The 17,239-nt window shown below is 46.5% G+C and overlaps 1 long non-coding RNA gene across 1 annotated transcript in view; it reads left to right on the forward strand.

The window, feature by feature from the left end:
• The window catches only part of LOC134911722 (uncharacterized), a 38,080-nt gene that overhangs the window by 4,984 nt on the left and 15,857 nt on the right, over positions 1–17,239 (forward strand). The gene's annotated exons all lie outside the window — the stretch shown is intronic.

A 17,239-nucleotide genomic window follows, 5' to 3' on the forward strand; every position in this document is an offset into this window, starting at 1 on the left:
AACATTACCCCTGGTAACGAGCATTACACACCCCTGGCAATGATCATGACACCCGTCCCAGAACATGAAATCCCTGGCAACGAGCATGGATCCCAGAGCATGAAAGCCCTGCCAACGAGCATGGCAATGAGCATGACATTTACAACAAGCAGGTCATTTAAAATTAATTAGAAGCTTTACTGTAGGGCATAATGTTTCACGGGCATTGCGGTGTGTGGCATAATATGGTGCAATGGGCATTACTGTGTGGGGCTTAATATGGTGGAATTTATTTTTCTCTGACGTCCTAGTGGATGCTGGGAACTCCGTAAGGACCATGGGGAATAGCGGCTCCGCAGGAGACTGGGCACATCTAAAGAAAGCTTTAGGATCACCTGGTGTGCACTGGCTCCTCCCCCTATGACCCTCCTCCAAGCCTCAGTTAGATTTCTGTGCCCGACGAGAAGGGTGCACACTAGGGGCTCTCCTGAGCTCTCTGTGAAAGTTTTAGTTTAGGTTTATTATTTTCAGTGAGACCTGCTGGCAACAGGCTCACTGCATCGAGGGACTAAGGGGAGAAGAAGCGAACTCACCTGCGTGCAGAGTGGATTGGGCTTCTTAGGCTACTGGACATTAGCTCCAGAGGGACGATCACAGGTTCAGCCTGGATGGGTCACCGGAGCCGCGCCGCCGTCCCCCTTACAGAGCCAGAAAAGCGAAGAGGTCCGGAAAAATCGGCGGCAGAAGACGATCCTGTCTTCAGATAAGGTAGCGCACAGCACCGCAGCTGTGCGCCATTGCTCTCAGCACACTTCACACTCCGGTCACTGAGGGTGCAGGGCGCTGGGGGGGGCAGCGCCCTGAGACGCAATAAATCGATATAAAAACCTTATATGGCTAAAATAAATGCATCACATATAACTCCTGGGCTATATGGATGCATTTAACCCCTGCCAAAACATACAGAAAAAGGATGATAAGGACGCCGAGAAAGGGGCGGAGCCTATCTCCTCAGCACACTGGCGCCATTTTCCCTCACAGCTCAGTTGGAGGGAAGCTCCCTGGCTCTCCCCTGCAGTCACTACACTACAGAAAGGGGTTAAAAAAAGAGAGGGGGGCACAAATTAGGCGCAGTATATAACAATACAGCAGCTATAAAGGGAAAAACACTTATATAAGGTTATCCCTGTATATATATAGCGCTCTGGTGTGTGCTGGCAAACTCTCCCTCTGTCTCCCCAAAGGGCTAGTGGGGTCCTGTCCTCTATCAGAGCATTCCCTGTGTGTGTGCTGTCTGTCGGTACGTTGGTGTCGACATGTATGAGGAGAAAAATGATGAGGAGACGGAGTAGAGTGTCTGAAATAGTGTTGTCACCCCCTAGGGGGTCGACACCTGAGTGGATGTACTGTTGAAATTGCGTGACAGTGTCAGCTTTGTATAAAAGACAGTGGTTGACATGAGACAGCCGGCTACTCAGCTTGTGCATGTCCAAACGTCTCATACAGGGGCCCTAAAGCGCCCGTTACCTCAGATACAGACGCCGACAAGGGTACTGACTCCTGTGTCGACGGTGAAGAGACAACCGTGATTTCCAATAAGGCCACACATTGCATGATTGAGGCAATGGAAAAAGTTTACACTTTTCTGATAATATGAATACCACCAAAAAAATGGGGTATTATGTTTGGTGAGGAAAAACTTCCTGTAGTTTTCCTGAATCTGAGAAATAAAATGAGGTGTGTGATGATGCGTGGGTTTCCCCCCGATAACAATTGATAATTTCAAAAAAGTTATGGGCAGTATACCTTTTCCCGCCAGAGGTTAGGGTGCGTTGGGAAACACCCCCTAGGGTGGATAAAGCGCTCACACGCTTGTAAAAACAAGGGCTCTACCCTCTCCTGAGATGGCCGCCCTTAAGGATCCTTCTGATAGAAAGCAGGAGCGTATCCTAAAATGTATTTACTCACATACTGGTGTTATACTGCGACCAGCAATCGCCTCAGCCTGGATGTGCAGTGCTGGGTTGGCGTGGTCGGATTCCCTGACTGGAAATATGATATCCTAGATAAGGACAGTATATTATTGCCTATAGAGCAATTAAAAGATGCATTTCTATATATGCATGATGCACAGCGGAATATTTGCCGACTGGCATCAAGTATAAGTGCGTTGTCCAATTATTCCAGTAAAGTGGTCAGGTGATGCGGATTCCAAACGGCATTTGGAAGTATTGCCTTAAAAGAGGGGCTGTACCCCAGGTCGCCTCTCAAAATAAGACGCCGTATTATCAGGCGCAGTCCTGGTTGGCAAGCGGGCAAAAGGGTTCCTCTTTTCTGCTCGTGACAGAGGGAGAGGAAAATGGCTGCAGAGATCAGCCAGTTCCAAGGAACAGAAACCCTTTTCCGCCTATGCCAAGCCCTCAGTATGACGCTAGGGCTTTACAAGTTCAGGCACGGTGGGGTCCCGTTCTCAATGAATTTCAGTGCGCAGTGGGCTCACTCGCAAGTAGTCCCCTGGATCCTTCAGATAATATTTCAGGGGTACAAATTGGAATTCGAGACGTATTCCCCTCGCCGTTTCCAAAAGTCTGTTTTACCGACGTCTCCCGCTGACAGGGAGGCAGTTTTGGAAGCCATTCACAAGCTGTATTCCCAGCAGGTGATAATCAAGGTACCCCTCCTGCAACAGGGAACGGGGTATTATTCCACACTATTGTGGTACCGAAGCCAGACGGCTCGGTGAGACCGATTTTAAACTCTAAAATCTAAAATCTTTGAACACTTGCATACAGAGGTTCAAATTCAAAATTGAGTCACTCAGAGCAGTGCTTGCAAACCTGGAAGAAGGGGACTACATGATGTCTCGGGACATCAAGGATGCTTACCTTCATGTCAAAATTTACCCTTCTCACCAAGGGTATTTCAGGTTATGGTACAGAACTGTATCAGTTCGGACGCTGCCGTAGGGATGGTCCACGGCACCCCGGGTCTTTACTGAAGTAATGACCGAAATGATGATATTCCTTCGAAGGAAGGGAATTTTAGTTATCCTTTACTTGAACGATTCCCTGATAAGGGTAAGATCCAGGGAACAGTTGGAGATCGGTGTAGCACTATATCAGGTAGTGTTGTGGCAGCACGATTGGATTTTCAATATTCCAAAATCGCAGCTGGTTCCGACGACTTGTCTTCTGTTCCTAGGGATGATTCTGGACATAGTCCAGAAAGAAGGTGCTTCTCCCGGAGGAGAAAGCCAGGGAGTTATCCGAGCTAGTCAGGAACCTCCTAAAACCGAACCAAGTCCCAGTGCATCAATGCACAAGGGTTCTGGGTAAAAATGGTGGCTTCCTACGAAGCAATCCCATTCGGCAGATTCCACGCACAGTGGAACCTACTGGACAAATGGTCCGGGTCGCATCTTCAGATGCTTCAGCGGATAACCCTGTCACCAGGGACAAGGGTATCCCTCCTGTGGTGGTTGCAGAGTGCTCATCTTCTAGAGGGCCGCAGATTCGGCATTCGGGACTGGGTCCTGGTGGCCACGGATGCCAGCCTGCGAGGCTGGGGAGCAGTCACACAGGGAAGGAATTTCCAGGGCTTATGGTCAAGCCTGGAGACATCTCTTCATATAAACATTCTGGAACTAAGGGCCATTTACAATGCCCTAAGTCAAGCGAAACCCCTGCTTCAGGGTCAGGCGGTATTGATCCAATCGGACAACATCACGTCAGTCGCCCACGTAAACAGACAGGGCGGCACGAGAAGCAGGAGGGCAATGGCAGAGGCTGCAAGGATTTTCGCTGGGCGGAAAATCATGTGATAGCACTGTCAGCAGTGTTCATTCCGGGAGTGGACAACTGGGAAGCAGACTTCCTCAGCAGACACGACCTTCACCCGGGAGAGTGGAGACTTCACTCAGAAGTCTTCCACCTGATTGTAAACCGTTGGGAAAAACCAAAGGTGGACATAATGGCGTCCCGTCTAAACAAAAAACTAGACAGATATTGCGCCAGGTCAAGGGACCCTCAGGCAATAGCGGTGGACGCTCTGGTAACGCCGTGGGTGTACCAGTCAGTGTATGTGTTCCCTCCTCTACCTCTCATACCAAAAGTACTGAGAATAATAAGAAGGAGAGGAGTAAGAACTATACTCGTGGTTCCGGATTGGCCAAGAAGGACTTGGTATCTGGAACTTCAAGAGATGCTCACGGACGAACCGTGGCCTCTATCTCTAAGAAAGGACCTGCTCCAGCAGGGGCCTTGTCTGTTCCAAGACTTACCGCGGCTGCGTTGGACGGCATGGCGGTTGAACGCCGGATCCTGAAGGAAAAAGGCATTCCGGATGAAGTCATCCCTACCCTGGTCAAGGCCAGGAAGGACGTAACCACAAAACATTATCACCGCATTTGGCGAAAATTTGTTGCGTGGGGTGAGGCCAAGAAGGCCCCTACAGAGGAATTTCAACTGGGTCGTTTCCTCCATTTCCTGCAAACAGGACTGTCTATGGGCCAAAAATTGGGGTCCATTAAGGTTCAAATTTCGGCCCTGTCGATTTTCTTCCAAAAAGAACTGGCTTCAGTGCCTGAAGTTCAGACATTTGTAAAAGGAGTACTGCATATACAGCCTCCTTTTGTGCCTCCAGTGGCACCTTGGGATCTCAATGTTGTGTTGAGTTTCCTAAAGTCACATTGGTTTGAACCACTCACCACTGTGGACTTAAAATATCTCACATGGAAGTGACGAGTTAGCCCTGGCTTCAGCCAGGCGTGTGTCAGAATTGGCGGCTTTATCATATAAAAGCCCTTACTTAATATTTCATTCTGACAGGGCAGAATTGAGGACTTGTCCTCAATTTCTACCTAAGGTGGTTTCTGCATTTCACATGAACCAACCTATTGTGGTACCTGCGGCTACTAAGGACTTGGAGGATTCCAAGTTGCTTGACGTGGTCAGGGCCCTGAAAATATATGTTTCCAGGACGGCTGGAGTCAGAAAATCTGACTCGCTGTTTATCCTGTATGCACCCAACAAGCTGGGTGCTCCTGCTTCTAAGCAGACGATTGCTCGTTGGAGTTGTAGTACAATTCAGCTTGCACATTCTGTGGCAGGCCTGCCACAGCCAAAAATCTGTAAATGCCCACTCCACAAGGAAGGTGGGATCATCTTGGGCAGCTGCCCGAGGGGTCTCGGCTTTACAACTTTGCCGAGCAGTTACTTGGTCAGGAGCAAATACGTTTGTAAAATTCTACAAATTTGATACCCTGGCTGAGGAGGACCTGGAGTTCTCTCATTCGGTGCTGCAGAGTCATCCGCACTCTCCCGCCCGTTTGGGAGCTTTGGTATAATCCCCATGGTCCTTACGGAGTTCCCAGCATCCACTAGGACGTCAGAGAAAATAAGAATTTACTTACCGATAATTCTATTTCTCGTAGTCCGTAGTGGATGCTGGGCGCCCATCCCAAGTGCGGATTGTCTGCAATACTGGTACATAATTATTGTTACCAAAAAAATTCGGGTTATTGTTGTAGTGAGCCATCTTTTCTAGAGGCTCCTCTATTATCATGCTGTTAACTGGGTTCAGATCACAAGTTGTACAGTGTGATTGGTGTGGCTGGTATGAGTCTTACCCGGGATTCAAAATCCTTCCTTATTGTGTACGCTCGTCCGGGCACAGTATCCTAACTGAGGCTTGGAGGAGGGTCATAGGGGGAGGAGCCAGTGCACACCAGGTGATCCTAAAGCTTTCTTTAGATGTGCCCAGTCTCCTGCGGAGCCGCTATTCCCCATGGTCCTTACGGAGTTCCCAGCATCCACTACGGACTACGAGAAATAGAATTATCGGTAAGTAAATTCTTATTTTTTTCCCTGTGGTTGCCGATGTCTGTTGGTGCAGGGTCAAAAACTGGCGTGCAAAGTAGTCTTTTCAGGTAAGACCATGCCCATTTTCGTGAGAGACCACGGCCATTTTAGCAAGGCATTGTCCCCTCACTGTTTCTTATAACTATGGGGGGGGGGGGGGGGGGCATTTTTAAATCTCGCATTGGGAGCCAAACTGGCTAGAAATGGCCCTGAGATAGATATATATATATATATATATTCCTCCAATAAGAACGGCACTCAGAGACTCTCATAGTGGATAAATTGTATTGATATCACGTCAGATCAAACGAACGTTTTCGGGGACACAGTCCCTTCCTCAGGAAAGTAAAGCAAACACAAACACACACCTAAATACCGTTACCCTGTGTGTGTTTGTGTTTGCTTTACTGTCATTGTCTGTGGTCCTGAGGAAGGGGCTGTGTCCCCGAAAACGTTCGTTTGATCTGACGTGATATCAATACAATTTATCCATTATGAGAGTCTCTGAGTGCCGTTCTTATTGGAGGAATATGACATTTTATTGAACTGGACACTGGAGCATTTAACCTACATATGTGAGTGCCGGCTGAATTGGATTCTTATATATATATATATATATATATATGTATACACACACAAGCCTCTTTATGTTTATGCTGGCACTCCAGTGCTAAAATGGATCAACAGTGCCCTGGTGGCTATGAGACGGAAAACAGTCCCTTTGTTTGAACTGTTAGTGTTGAAGGACTTCTATCAATGATTTCACTGACAGTGGCTAGTTCAGCTTACATATGGTTTATTTGTAGTGGAATTACATGATAAGATCTAGATTATGATCAGCTGTTTTGGATATTACTATCACTATGAATATTGTGGAATCGCTGTCCCTCCATGTATTGCTTTATTATTGTTTATATCTTCATTTATATTTTTTTTAAACAATATTTTATTAGAGAGCTGCACATCTTCTATATATTAGTCCAAATGTGACTCTGTGCCTGGCCCACTAACGCTGGGTGGAGTCACAGGCCTGGGTGGAGTTAACAGCTCCTGCCCTGTCCCAGTGCCAGCACACCACTTAGCACTACCTGCAACGGGGGGAGCAGCCACAGAATCCGGCCACCATCCCCAGAGAGAAGCCACCAGTGGACGGACGCACCACACTGCCCGGTAACCATGGACCCCTCCCTTGGTTTCCCCGCAAACACAGCAACCTTTGACCCACTGACACCCGCACCCCACACCCCCAAACCCACCCACCACAAAACCCCTGCATCAGTTCCCACATGCAGCCACTGACGGCTCACGCAGACCTAGAGCCCACGTCCGCATAACGGAGGAGCACACACTGGACACCCTGACTCCACAGCACCCAACCCACCCTCCACACAAACCCAGCACCACCTCCCACATCCAGCCGCGGCAGGGACACGCTGTACCGGCACCTGCCGTCCGCACCACCAGACAGCTGCAGCCCACACCAACGCTCCTGCTCTCCGCACAACCCCAGCACCACCTCTCGCAATCCAGCCACAGCAGGGACACACTGTACCAGCACCCGCCGTCCGCACCATGGACCACCAGACAGCCGCAGCCCACACCACCGCTCCAGCTCTCCGCACAATCCCAGCACCACCTCTCGCATTCCAACCGCGGCAGGGACACACTGTACCACGGATGACCAGACAGCCGCAGCCCACACCACCGCTCCCGCCCTCCGCACAACCTCAACACCCCCCCCCCCCCACCAGGGACACACTGTCCCGGGAGACGCCGTCCACACACCGGACGAAGACACAATGCACATGCGCCGCAGCATCGCCTGCACCTGTCTCTGTCACGCCGACAGGTGTCTTGCCGCTCCTGCCCCCAGCCCCGCATACAGCAAGTCTCTCCCCTGCCAGCACCACACCCCCACACCCCCAGCCAAGCCACAACAGCGCATCCACACAATAATAGATGGCCAGCCACCCCTATCACCCATCCCCCTATGTGCATGAATGTGCATGCCTTCCTTTTGCTCAAATCTCCACTCACAGCCCACTCATCTCGAGGGGGGGCAAGTCTCTCCCCTGCCAGCACCATGCACCCACACCGCCAGCCAAGCAAAAACAGCGCACCCACACAATAATAGATGGCCAGCCACCCCTATCACCCATCCTCCTATGTGCATGAATGTGCATGCCTCCCTTTTCCCCAAATGCCCACTCACAGCGCACTCAACTCTAGGGGGGAACAAGTGCAGCCCCATAGACCCACCTATATCATCGCCTACTACCTTACACACACACACACACACACACACTCAGCCTCCACACTCCTAACAACACGCACACACCTCACACACCCCAATCCACAGACAAAACACCTTCCCCATCTTTGCCACACCACCCACCAATGTTCACTCCTGCCCCCATCACCCTCACACCACAAGAACACACAAAAAACACACACACCCAACACTACATCTTACAAAGACACTCAAACCCACCCAACCACCTCTCCTACACCCCCCGCACACCCTAAGCCCATCCCACAACCACAAAAACCACATGACTGCCAACCACCCACCACAAATACACCACCCATCCAACCCCCCCCAAAAAAAAAACAATACAAACTTACCCATCTGCCCCACCTTCCATGCACACACCACAACCCCCCAAAACCCACCACCGTCCACCCACCCATCCCATGTGGACCTACTCCACCACTGCACACCTCCAACCCCATCCCCCTGCCACCAACAACCACAACTCCATCATACACTGCACCTCCTGTCACCACCCCCATCCCTCACCCCTAGACCAATACATATACTGGCAGCCACCCACCCCCACGCAATTACGCAAGCACCATACATCAGTGCCACCTTTTTTTTTAAACACAAACACACCAAACCACGTACCCCTCCAAAATAACACTCCACCACCCACATTCCCTTCCACACCCTCCACAATCCAGCCCAACACCACCCTGCCCCTATCACACACCCACCTCCCTCTCTCTACAGCCCACGCTTCTGTCAAACCATCAAAACAACAGTTAGCCCACAACACTACCCGTCTAATCTACAAGCACCAACATGGCACTTGCAACTCCCCCCCAACCTCCTATCCACACACCACAATAGCCTACGCAAAGCACCCTATGCAGAAAAACCTCACCCATGCCACCTTCCACCACCCTCACCCTAAACCCCACACCTACAACACCAACTACTGCACCTCCTAACCCCTCCCCCAACCCTCACCCCTAGCCCAACTCATCCACCGTCCAGCCTCACTCTGGTCAGCCACCAACCACACCATCTTCTCAACACCCAGCACAATCCATGTACCCTTCCAACATAAGCCTCCACCAAGCACTGTCCCTTCACCCCCCTCCACAATACAGCATGGAAAAAATACACCAGCTAGCACATACAAACTCTGACTCTAAACACGGTTTATGTCAACCCATCAAAACAATAGTTAGCCCACACCACTACTCGTCTACCCTACAAGCACCAACATGGCAAGTGCAACTCCAACATTTCCTACAACGACACACCACTTCCCCCACCAAACACCCTAACACCACATCCTCTTCCCCTCTCCACACACAGAAACAATTCACCAACACCTCCACCAAACACAACATACACGCACCCCCCACACGCCCCTGTTCGCACAACACCTGTTTCCCATACTACATAAAACCACACTCACCAACACCTTACCAAACATTCACCCTCACAGCTATTAACACAACCCTCGCAGACCCACAACCCACCACAAACCCCACCAACTGCATTTACCCACAACACCTCACAAACACATCCAACAACCACACAAGCCCAATACCTAACACCCACCTTCCACAAATACATCACCCCCTGCACCTCAACACAACCTTACACACACCCCTCACAAACTCCACCCCCACCCTCCCATGCACACACCACACACCACAATACCCTAGGCAGAACAAACTAACCCATACCACCTTCCTCCACCCTCACCCTAAACCCCACACCTACAACTCCACCAACTACTACACCTCCTATATCCTCCCCCAACCATCACCCCTAGCACATCTCATACACTGACCGGACCACATCCATGGTCCAGCCTCACTCTGCTCAGCCACCAACCACACCATCTTCTCAACACCCAGCACAATCTATGTACCCCTTCCAAAAAAATCCCTCCACCAAACACTATCCCTTCACCTGCCTCCACAATGCAGAAAAATACAAATCTTCCAGCCTCACTCTGTTCTGCCACCAACCACACCATCTTCTCAACACCCAGCACAATCCATGTACCCCTTCCAAAAAAAAACCTCCACCAAACACTGGGGGTAATTCTGAGTTGATCGCAGCAGCAAGTTTGTTAGCAATTGGGCAAAACCATGTGCACTGTCGGGGGGGGCAGATATAAAATTTGCAGAGAGAGTTAGATTTGGGTGGGTTATTTTGTTTCTGTGCAGGGTAAATACTGGCTGCATTATTTTTACACTGCAATTTAGATTTCAGTTTGAATACACCCCACCCAAATCTAACTCTCTCTGCACATGTTATATCTGTCCCCACCTGCAGTGCACATGGTTTTGCCCAACTGCTAACAAATTAGCTGCTGCGATCAACTCAGAATTAGGCCCACTGTCCCTTCACCCCCCTCCACGATGCAAAATATACAAAACAAGACCTAGCACATACAAACTCTGACCCTAAACATAAACCACATATACCTTAACCACCTCCCCCCCCCCCCAACAACTTGACCTTGCACATGCTTTTAACACACCATGCACCCCTTCTAAACCTACCTCTCCACCAACCCTTACTCCCTCACACACACATTTTAACTTCCCCCTCTCCTATTGCCATCCACCCATATCAATACCTCCACCACTCACATCATGTACAACGTTTCTGTAGGGATTACGGGGGCGTAGCCACTTACAATGGTGTAAAGAGCACCCGTAGGGCGCGATGAATCACCTAGTGTATAAATAATATCACAAACAATTGGCAGGTAAGACATGGTATCCCAATAACATATTATGAGTCAAGAGAAGAACACATCAGTAACTATGGAATTTATATCATGTCTTAGGAATCATATGAGAACACACATTACAACAAGGTATAAACATGTTCATATAGGTGCACGCGAGACATGCAATAAACATGGCTGAATGTGGCTAGAAAGGAGGACAGGAAGTTGCGAGTATTTCAAGGTTGTACCACAAAGTCAAAGACACAGCTGCACGTAGTGAATGTTTAAGGGATGGAGGCAGAGATTTTACATGGGGCAACCATATATTAAAAACATTCTCAGCCTGCTTCTCTTTATTAAAGGACATCTCAAGCCAGTCCATTAAAAAGAGTTATGATACCCTAGGCAAGAATAAAGATAGTGTCAGTGAATCAGATGATATCCATTGTGACAATATAGTTTACCTTACGGCTGCCGCCAGTTTGGCTAGTAACAATCTTTGACCCAGTGGAGGTCTATTCCGAGCTGGAGATGTGTCTCATAATGCCCACTCAGGAGTAATATATTTAATATATTGACCTATTGTCATCCAAAATTTGTGAACTTCAGGGCAGCTCCACATGCAGTGATACAAATCTGCATCTGGCGTTGCACACTTAAAGCATCTTGAGTCTGCGGAGTTACCCATTAACAAACGCCGCTTCGGGGTATATTACGCCCGGTGCAGTAACTTGTATTGCATTTCAATGTAAGAAGCAGAAACTTAGGTCTTATTTAGATGTGTGAATGCAGAAAGGATTGTTGTAAGAGGAACAGTGGGCAGGTCAATGGCCCATTTCGCCGTTCCCGTCTGTAAACCTTCCAAATTAATTTGTCTTTTGATATGTAGGTATAGCAGTGAAGTAGTGCACCCCCTAACGGCAGCATGTCTTACCATAATATCTAGCTCATTTGAGATGTCTTTATCAGTCAACTTAGAAAGGATACTAGAGGTATAACTCTGAATTTGGTAGTACACAAATAAAGGTATAGACAAATGTGGGTATTTTTCGCGCAGTTAGTGAAGTAGCATGAACAGAGAAGGATTACCACAAGGTGGCTGCTTAGGGTCCTGTGGGTCTCAGGAGGCCCTGTGGGTCCCAGGAGGGCCTGCTGATATGGCTGTATAAAGGGCATGACGATATATCAATATGCCATTATACTCTATTTTAAGTACTACTGTGTATTGACGATGGGGGCCTGCCTGCTACAATCAGTTGGACACTGATATATAATCAATACAGTCACACTGACTGAAGAGGGTAATAATGGGTATTATAAAATGCTGATATAAAATTCAGTCAGTGAGTGGATATGGTGCACTCAGTGAAGCTGGGAAAGTATATACTGTAATAGAGAGGGGGGAATAAATAATGTAAGAGGCATACTGTAAATCAGAAAAGAAAAGATAGTGCTGTGGATTGTTTGAGAGAGGGGGGGCCCCAAATCTGTATATTGCTTAGGGCCCCATGAGGTCTAAATCCACCACTGGGCATGAGTGTTTAACAATTTTCCTCCAGGGAATGGGAAATCAATCGAAGACCCTCTCTATTCCAAGCTATTGACAGTAATGAACCCCACGTTAAGGAGGAACCATGAAGCTAACTTCAATATGCTGAGACAGGCACTAAAAGACATTAACTGGGAAGTTTTGTTTCATGGTGAAGACACATCGGAAATGTGGGTAGCTTTAAAAGGGTTGCTTGATAGAAATATTCACAAATTCATTCCCATGAGCAGTAAACGAAGGAGTACTAAACATAAGCCTATGTGGCTTGATAAGGAAGTCAAAGAAGCAATGGCTAAAAAGAGGCGTGCTTTCAAAACATTTAAATCTAATGAAGGGGAGGAGTCATTCCAGCATTATAAGGAATGCAATAAAAAATGCAAAAAAGTAATAAGGGCAGCTTAAATTGTAAATGAAAAGCAAATCGCTATAGAGAGTAAAACCAATCCTAAAAAGTTTTATAAATACATAAACAGTAAAAAGTTAAAGAAGGAGAACATAGGCACATTAAAAGATGAATTGGGAGCTTTGATAAACGATGATAAAATAAAAGCTGAAATACTGAACAATTTTTTTTCTTCGGTATTCACCAGGGAGGATCAGACAGTGAGAGTAGTGCATAACGATAGTGAAGGTAATGACACTTGGCTTGATGCTTTTTTAAGTGAGGAAGTAGTCCTGGAGAGACTAAGCAACATAAAGATTAATAAATCACCAGGCCCAGATGGTTTTCATACGAGGGTTATTATTGAGCTTAGGTTGCAGCTAGCAAAACCACTATACAGTACTTTATTTTCCATAGTTCAATTACATCAGGCATGGTACCAAAGGATTGGCGCATAGCTGAAAGAGTGCCTTTATTTAAAAAGGGAACTAAAAATAATCCTGGTAACTATAGACCTGTTAGTTTAACCCCTATAGTGGGTAAAATATTGGAAGGTATTTTGAGGGATAGCATAGAGGATTATCTGCAGGTTAATAAGATTATTAGCAAAAGTCAGCATGGATTTGTAAGGGGCAGATCATGTCAAACTAACTTAATTAGCTTCTATGAGGAAGTGAGCGAGAATCTTGACCAGGGAAAATCAGTGGATGTGGTGTATTTAGATTTTGCAAAAGCTTTTGATACAGTGCCTCACAGGAGACTGATCATCAAATTAAGGGAACTTGGCCTAGGATATACTATTTGTACATGGATAGGTAATTGACTGGATAACAGAGTACGAGTAGTGGTCAACGGAATGTTCTCCAGCTGGGCACCAGTAGTCAGTGGAATACAAGGGTCCGTACTTGGCCCGCTACTATAAAATATATTTATTAATGATCCTGGAATAGGCCTGGAAAGCACAGTGTCAATCTTTGCAGATGATACTAAACTGTGCAGGGTTATTAAGTCAGAAAGCGATGTGGAGTCTCTACAGAATTACTTATTTAAACTTGAAACCTGGGCATTTAAATGGGGAATGAGGTTCAATATAGAAAAATGCAAAGTTATGCATTTTGGGACAAAAAACACACATGCATCCTATACTCTTAATGGGGAAAATATAGGGGTAACTGTGGTGGAAAAAGATTTGGGCGTGCTCATAGATAATAGGCTTAATAACAGTACACAATGTCAAAATGCAGCAAAAAAGGCAAGTAAAGTGCTTGCGTGCATAAAACGGGGCATTGAGACAAGGGACGAGGGTGTAATCCTGACACTTTACAAATCATTGGTACGTCCACATCTTGAATATTGTGTTCAGTTTTGGGCACCATATTCTAAAAAAGATATCGGGGATCTTGAAAGAGTTCGAGCTACTAAATTGATTAAAGGGTTAGAGACACTGGAATACGAGGAAAGGCTTACTAGGTTAAATATGTATACAATAGAAAAGAGGGGTCTAAGAGGAGACATTATTAATATCTTCAAATATGTAAAGGGTCATTACAAGGAGTTAGCAGGGGATTTGTTTATTAAAAGAACACTGTATAGGACACGTGGGCACTCGCTGCGGCTGGAGGAGAGAAATTTCCGTACACAACATGGGAAAGGGTTCTTCACGGTAAGGGCAATGAAGATTTGTAACTCCCTGCCAGAGAAGGTAATAACAGCAGACTCTGTAAATGCATTTAAGAATGGACTGGACAAATTTTTAACTGGAAAAAGTATCCAGGGTTATAGCTTTTAACATAGTGACATTAATATCTGGGAGTGGAAACAATCATAGTTGTCAATTGGTACTAAACCATTACTTCAGCAGGTGCATTATCACAGAATACAGGTTGAACCCGATGGCCATTTTGCCTCTTTTCAACCTCACTGTGTTACTATGTAATTATGATGAAGCAAAGGAAAATCGCGTTATGAGTCGAGAGTCCTAGATCAGATCGGGATAGTCATCAGGCAATAGTTGTAAGCACTAAGTTACCATTTACATTAGGGGGGTGAGCAGAAGGCCTCATATATAACAAACTAGGTAGAACTATATCTGGACAGAAGGCTTGCTCCATGGCGGTGTTGTCATAGTTGCTAGTGGCATTTATCCAATCCACCGCGTATCCGTAGTTTGTTGCCAATGTGTAGCTTCGTATGCAAGGTAGATTTATGCCACCTAAAGAGGGGGATTGACATAATTTAAACATAGATATCCTGTTTTTTTTTCCTGCCCAGATAAAGGTGCTGAAAGCCTTATTTAAAGCTTTTAAATCTGATTATTTCAATAAGATAGGGAGCATTCGAATGGCATATAACAATCAAGGGAATGATATCATCTTAATCAAATGACATCTCCCTATATACGATAACGGTAGATATCGCCAAGACTGAAAATTTGATAATGTACGGGCAATCAACCCAGGGAAATTAGTAGTGATGAGCGGGTTCGGTTTCCGAGAAACCGAACCCCCCCGAACTTCACCCTTTTTACACGGGTCCGAGCCATACTCGGATTCTCCCGTATGGCTCGGTTAACCCGAGCGCGCCCGAACGTCATCATCCCGCTGTCGGATTCTCACGAGATTCGGATTCTATATAAGCAGCCGCGCGTCGCCGCCATTTTCACATGTGCATTGAGATTGATAGGGAGAGGACGTGGCTGGCGTCCTCTCCGTTTATAATTGTAGAAGAGACAGTTGATTGCTTGTTTTATTACTAATTGTGGGGAGATTGGGGAGCAGCTGTTAGGACTCGGAGTAGAGTGCAGAGTTTTGCTGATAGTGACCACCAGTTTTTTTTAATCCGTTCTCTGCCTGAAAAAAACGCTCCATACCATATCTGTGCTCAGTGTGCTGCATAATATATCTGTGCTGAGTGCTCACACTGCTTAATTGTGGGGACTGGGGAGCAGCTATAGCAGGAGTACAGTGCACAGTTTTGCTGACAGTGACCACCAGTATACGTTTGTCTGCCTGAAAAACACTCCTGTGGTGGCTTTTTTTTATAATAGTTTAGCAGTCTGCTGACAGTGTCCACCAGGTCCATTATACTGTATATAGCAGTACGGTAGGCCACTGCTGTACCTACCTCTGTGTCGTCAGTCACTCGTCATCCATTAATAATAATAAGTATACTATCCATCCATCTACATTGTATACCTGTGGTGGCTTTTTTTCTTTATACTAGTTTAGCAGTTTGCTGACAGTGTCCACCAGGTCCATTTATTATACTGTATATAGCAGTACGGTAGGCCACTGCTGTACCTACCTCTGTGTCGTCACTCGTCGTCCATAAGTATACTATCCATCCATCTACATTGTATACCTGTGGTGGCTTTTTTTCTTTATACTAGTAGTACTAGTTTAGCAGTCTGCTGACAGTGTCCACCAGGTCCATTATACTGTATATAGCAGTACGGTAGGCCACTGCTGTACCTACCTCTGTGTCTCACTCGTCGTCCATAAGTATACTATCCATCCATCTACATTGTATACCTGTGGTGGCTTTTTTTTTATACTAGTAGTACTAGTTTAGCAGTCTGCTGACAGTGTCCACCAGGTCCATTATACTGTATATAGCAGTACGGTAGGCCACTGCTGTACCTACCTCTGTGTCGTCAGTCACTCGTCATCCATTAATAATAATAAGTATACTATTCATCCATCTACATTGTATACCTGTGGTGGCTTTTTTTCTTTATACTAGTTTAGCAGTTTGCTGACAGTGTCCACCAGGTCCATTTATTATACTGTATATAGCAGTACGGTAGGCCACTGCTGTACCTACCTCTGTGTCGCCACTCGTCGTCCATAAGTATACTATCCATCCATCTACATTGTATACCTGTGGTGCCTTTTTTTCTTTATACTAGTAGTACTAGTTTAGCAGTCTGCTGACAGTGTCCACCAGGTCCATTATACTGTATATAGCAGTACGGTAGGCCACTGCTGTACCTACCTCTGTGTCGTCACTCGTCGTCCATAAGTATACTACCATCCATCTACATTGTATACCTGTGGTGGCTTTTTTTTTATACTAGTAGTACTAGTTTAGCAGTCTGCTGACAGTGTCCACCAGGTCCATTATACTGTATATAGCAGTACGGTAGGCCACTGCTGTACCTACCTCTGTGTCGTCAGTCACTCGTCATCCATTAATAATAATAAGTATACTATCCATCCATCTACATTGTATACCTGTGGTGGCTTTTTTTCTTTATACTAGTTTAGCAGTTTGCTGACAGTGTCCACCAGGTCCATTTATTATACTGTATATAGCAGTACGGTAGGCCACTGCTGTACCTACCTCTGTGTCGTCACTCGTCGTCCATAAGTATACTATCCATCCATCTACATTGTATACCTGTGGTGGCTTTTTTTCTTTATACTAGTAGTACTAGTTTAGCAGTCTGCTGACAGTGTCCACCAGCTCCATTATACTGTATATAGCA

Source organism: Pseudophryne corroboree, chromosome 4 (assembly GCF_028390025.1).
Source record: "Pseudophryne corroboree isolate aPseCor3 chromosome 4, aPseCor3.hap2, whole genome shotgun sequence".
NCBI lineage: Eukaryota > Metazoa > Chordata > Amphibia > Anura > Myobatrachidae > Pseudophryne > Pseudophryne corroboree.